Source organism: Charadrius vociferus, unplaced genomic scaffold (genome assembly GCF_000708025.1).
Source record: "Charadrius vociferus isolate BGI_N301 unplaced genomic scaffold, ASM70802v2 scaffold266, whole genome shotgun sequence".
Classification (NCBI taxonomy): domain Eukaryota; kingdom Metazoa; phylum Chordata; class Aves; order Charadriiformes; family Charadriidae; genus Charadrius; species Charadrius vociferus.
Genome location: NW_009649114.1, coordinates 1,088,260 through 1,093,984, shown reverse-complemented (window position 1 = coordinate 1,093,984; position 5,725 = coordinate 1,088,260).

The window sequence follows — 5,725 nt, the reverse complement described above, 5'->3', positions numbered from 1 at the left end:
TAGTGTGTGAAAATCTCCTAGGAAACATGGCTCTAATGGTCTGCCTCCTCCCTCTGCTGCGGTTCCTGCAAACGAAGCAGAAAGCTGTGCTCTAAATATGCTGCCTGCTTCTCCTAATTAAATGGCTGTGGGCAGAAGATCCTTGTCGTGTTGATGGAGTTGTAACACCAGGATGCTGGCTTTGATCGGCACTTTCTCGCTGTGGCTCTTGGTTCTCGGGCATGCGTGGTTCATTCCCGGGCTCTGACGATCCCCGCCGTCACGGGAATTGCCGGGGTGGAGAGCACCACAACCCCGCGCGCTGGAGGAGATGCTGCCCCAGATCTGTTCTGCCTGTGACCCAGGGGAACGGACTGGCCTGGTGTGAGCTGGGAGATGCAGCTTCAGCCCTTCGAACAGCGGCAGCAGTTGGTGGGAGGTGACACCCCACTGGGGGAATCCTTCTCCAGCCCACCAACAGGCTCTGCCCGAGGCTGCGGCACAGCCCTCCCCACTGCCAGGGCTTGTTTGGAAACGGGCACCAGCTTTGGGGGTTTGCACAAGTGCGGGGAGCCCTTCCCCTGCAGCTTCCTTAACACCCACCCGCCGCCGCTGCTTTGTCCTTTGCTTGGGACAAGAGTAGTTAATCCTCAAAGTGCTCTGGTCTCGGTCCTCTGGCAGGCAGAGCAGCGGGACGGGAGCCTTTGGGGAGGCAGTTAATGCTGTTTAATCCTCTCCCGATGTGGGGAGTCTGAGGAGAAGGTGATAAAGTACAGCGGCTGCACATGATGTACCGCCTGCCGGGGAGGTGGACGGCCGGGGTCAGACCGGGCAGCCCAGAGCGGTTACCGGCAGCGCCGGTGCGGGAGCGTGTGCTGCCGGCCAGGGCAGGCTCTGCGGGACCGATTCTGCAGCACGGTGCAGAGCCGTGTTGTCCCTGGTGTTCTGCCCTGCGTGGGTTTGAAGACCCCCTGGACACAATTTCCCAGCATCTGGTTCGTTGAACAGACATTTGTTGCAGTGAGGATTTAGGATTGTGCCCACTACTGTTAGCGTTAGGGGTGGGGGTGTTTGTCGTCTGCCTCAGATGGGTGCTCCAGTGTTCAGGGGATTATTCAACTCAAGGGGAAATCAGGTTTAAACCACCCAGGGATCCATAGAGAAACGTCTGAATGTTCTTCTGCATCTCAGCTTTTATTTGTTTTAACCTGATGTTCAACCTCTGATTCCTTTCGGGCTCTCGTGAAGAGCTAGCAGCAACTGGTATCTTTGGCTTATGAAGTAGGAAGGTTGTCCATCTGTTTTCAAGAGCTCCTTGCAGAGCAGGACTTCTCTGGGGAGACGGACGTTGTGGTAAAGAATGGTTGGTTGCTTTGACGGTAAAGCCAACGATCTAGAACTCTTACGAAAGCAACTTGTTTCACTTCATACCGCCTGTCCACTAAGGTACTCGAGCAGCATGGAATAGAAATGATTCTGCCACCTCCTCAGAAACTGATCTTAAGAAGTATCTGACTTGATGCCTCTAAGCTCCTGATAATGGCAAACGAAGGTAAAAGCCGTGGCAGGAGTACAACTCTTATTTTTCAGGCAAACCATAGATTGAAAGGATTATTTTAGTCAAAGGTTGGATTAGTCTGTGGCAGTCTGGTTTGCGTGCCCCCAAAGAACACCGTTTAACATGACCAGACAATTGCTTTGTCTCTGACTCTTCCCTGCGTGCACGGTGCTAATTGCCAAAGCATCTCTTAAAAGCTGTTTTCATATGTATTTGCACAACAGATTTGAAAGGCCATGAGGATGTACTTAGAGCTGCTGCAAATGGGAAATGTTGCCCCATGTTTCAGAATAATGACATTTTGGAACCTGCCAAATGCATAGTTTTATCACTTACAATTCAGATGATCTGCGGACCAGTATTTTTGGCTGTAATGGATTATCACTTCATCACGCAAACAAATCGCAGTCTGTAGCGAGAGCCTGCTGGTAGGGAAACCACAGACTGAAATCGATGGATTTTTTCAATGGCCTTTACATTATCTCCCTGTCCCACCGAGCTGCTGCCGTCTAGAAAATGAACCAAATTAACATGCAGGTCAAGCATCAACGAGTGATTTTATTTTTTTTTTTTTCTTTAGGGTCTCCGTATGGGCATGAGAATGTGGGCAATGCTGTAGCAGCAAGAAAATAATTACATCTGTTCGGCATCCCGTCTGCCGAGGGGCTGAGGGGCTGCGGGAGCCGCCGAAGCGTGGGGGAGCGCAGAGCCCGGGTGAGGTGGGGGTGGGAGGGACAGACGCTTGGTTTTTGTGTGTTTGGTTGTTTGAGGTTTTACGGGGTTTTGTTTGGCAAAACAAAACAACAACAAAAAAAATCGAGCGGGCGTGCTCTGATCATAGTTCTGTTGTTAACAAATGAGATGGGGATTTGTGTACACCGTTCTGCCGTGGACCTCTCAAAGCCCGGTGTTTGCTTGTGTTTAGTAGTTAGACTGTGCCCGGCTACATCTGAGGAGCTTTCGCCTCGCTATTGAGCACCAAAGGGAGATCTGCACTGTGTCTGGCAGGAGTTGGGGGCTGGCACGGTCTGGGGCTGAGACCCCGAGAGCTGTCGGCTCTCCTCGCGGATCGCTCCTATCAATTCAGGGCATCAAATCCCACCCTGAGGCTTAATGAAGCATCATGTCTGTCACACCGAGGTGAGAGCGAGCACGGCCTCAGCGCGGGGGGTGGATTTACAGCTAACTGTTGGACGAAGATGAAATGTGAAAATCCCTGCTAAACCCCGTGTATTTAGCCAAGTGGGGCAGGGAGACTCGAACCTGCCCCGGTGCCTCACGGGTCCAGGGTCTCTGAGATCGTCAGCTTCAGTGGTGAGACTTAAAAATAATTAAATTAATGTCTAAACTCTCAAAAGCTAATTGGGAAAGGATTATCCTCGAAGGAAACCAGAGACGCAGAGGAGAAGCGACAGCTCCCTGGTGTGACCTGTGCCTATTGCTTCAGCGGGTGATGAGCCAGATGCTGTTTTCCCTCCTGGTGATGTGTGTGGAACAGAATCCCCCCCTGGTCCCGGCAGCCGGGCTGGGGGTGCCACAAACTCCAGACTTGACTAGCGACCTCCTGGGAAACCTGACCTTGAGACACCGCGGGCACCCGGGATGGAGAGCTGAGCAGCTCTGGGAGGGCAGTTCTGAGGGGAACGATAATGATGGGTGACCTCTGCAGCAGCAGTTGGTATCTGGTTTACCGTGTCTTGATCTGGCGAGCGCGGGTTTGCGCTCAGTGTGGGAGCAGCGGCAGTCCCTCCGCCTTTAACAGCAGCCGGCACGGCCTTTTGCTGCGCTCGGGGATAATTCTCCTACTCCTGACCGCTTCGCCGCAGGGAGCCACCAGTGCTCTTCTCATCCGCCCCGCTGGAAAGACCACGTTCAGGACAGAAGAGCACGAGGTATTGCTTGGGAAGTTACAAAGGTCTCCAGAGCCCTGGGCGACCCCATTCGACTAATATCCCAACTTCTGACAACCAATATCCACTGTCCTGCCCCCAAACTAATTAATTTTATACATGAGTGAATTTAACACCATCATTTAGCTCTGTCTGCTGGCGAAGACTTTGAAGTACAAACTGATTATGCGGGGAACAAGCTGGGAGCTGGTTAATAAGTTCCAACAAAGTGTGTACTGCTGGGAGGCCGTGTTAGATTAAATGTAGAATTTTATTGTTGTTTTGTCTTGGACTTCAGCTTAGAGACAAGTGCAGCAGCAGCAGAGTCTGTCACCAGAGAGAGAGAAACACAATGACAGTGTTGGGAAATGCTTAAAAACTCCGCAAGTGTTAATGATCGGGACCTGACTCTGCCGCCTCTGAAAACCTCATTCTTCTCCTCATTTGCTTGGTTTTGCTTCACGTCATGCAGGCTGGTCGTTAATGGAGGAAATCAAAGTGAATCAGCTTAACAATTCTGCTTTTGTGGGGCTGCCTGGCTAATGTGTGGGGCTGCCTGGCTAACGTGGCCAGCCGAGGGTGCCGGGGGCCAGTGTGTGGTCAGGGGTCCCGGCTGGTCCCACGCCGGCGCTTCCGTGGGCAGAGGCCTGGGGGGATTTCGCCCCTCGAGGTTCTCGGTCTGAGCAGCTGCGGTCTCTGGAGACTCCTTGTTTAAGGTGAAGGGCCGAGGCGCTAATGAGCCCTTCGGTGGAGCAAGGCGAAAGCAAGTCCTGAGCAGTCCCGGGGTATTTGCCAGGACAGGGTCACGCTGGGAAGCGTCGGTAACCTTTCTGCCAAGCAGCAGCAATGACCAGTCCCAGCTGGGACATTTAAGGGTAAGCTCAAGCATCCACCCTGACACGCAGTAAAACAGCACAACCTTTCTGACATCCCGGGTAATTGCCTTTTTCTCCTTTCAAATACACGGTGTGATGGAGGGAGGGAAGGGCACAGGAAAACGGGAGTAGAATTCCAATGGGGAAGTCTGTTTTTGTTTCCACGTGGTCCCTGAGGATTTCTTGTTTCCTGAAAAGCTGAGCACTGCAGAGTGGATGTAAACTTAAAACAAAGCTAGTTAAATTGTGAACACCATTTTTGGATGTTCTTAATTCCTGATGCCCATGATTACATCTGCTAAAGACCTTCTCTCTGGATGACCCCTCATGACTGTTTTCTTTCTTTTTGATCGTCTGGAATAGGTAAGGAGTTACTTACTGGATTTAAATGGCTCTTCACTACCTATTATTCACTTGATGGCACTTCTGAGGGAAAACAGACCAGTAAGTATGTGCTGAACTTCAGCACAAATTCCAAGAGAAGAGGTTTGGCAATGGGAAGCCAAGTCCCAGTCATCTTGTTCTCCAGGGATTATCTTGGTTTGGCCAGTGAAGGAGAGGTAATGGCAGTTACGGTATTTTGAAGCTGTTTGTGGCTATGGAAAATCTGCCCTTCACCAAAAGTCAAAACACAGCTGCAAAAAGGCTTGTAAAGTCAAATTAAAAGACTAAGCAGAAGAAAACTTCAGCAAAGACTTTAAATGAACCATTTCTGAAGCTCTACAGACTTAACTTTTCTCCTCATTTCTTATTTTGCTAATGGAGAATGACCTCAGAAGAGGTTCAGCTGCAGCTCACGTAGAAAGGGAAAGACGTGAGTCCTGAATTAGATTGCCTGCCTGACAGGGACTGTTAATTTTCTTGGAAGCAGTGCTCTCCCCTCCCACCAGCACTGTCTGGTACTGGGGCTGCGTTTCATGCAGAAGTGCCATTGCGCTATGCTGGCCCAATCCGGCCGCACTTCTACCCTGCGATCATGGTTTAAAAACCCAATAATTTAAAAAAAGGTCCTGCACCGGGGTTGTGGCAATCCCAACCATAAATCCAGTCTGGGTGGAGAATGGATGGAGAGCAGCCCTGAGGAGAAGGACTTGGGGGTGTCAGTGGATGAGAAGCTCAATGTGAGCCGGCAATGTGCTCTGGCAGCCCAGAAAGCCCCCGGCATCCCGGGCTGCGTCCCCAGCAGTGTGGCCAGCAGGGTGAGGGGGGATTGTGGTCCTCTGCTGCGCTCTGCTCTGGGGAGACCCCCCTGCAGTGCTGCCTCCAGCTCGGGGGGTCCCACCAGCAGAAGGACACGGAGCTGTTGGAGCGGGGCCAGAGGAGGCCCCGGAGATGCTGGGAGGGCTGGAGCCCCTCTGCTGGGAGGACAGGCTGGGAGAGTTGGGGGGGTTCAGCCTGGAGAAGAGAAGGCGAAAAAGGGGAGA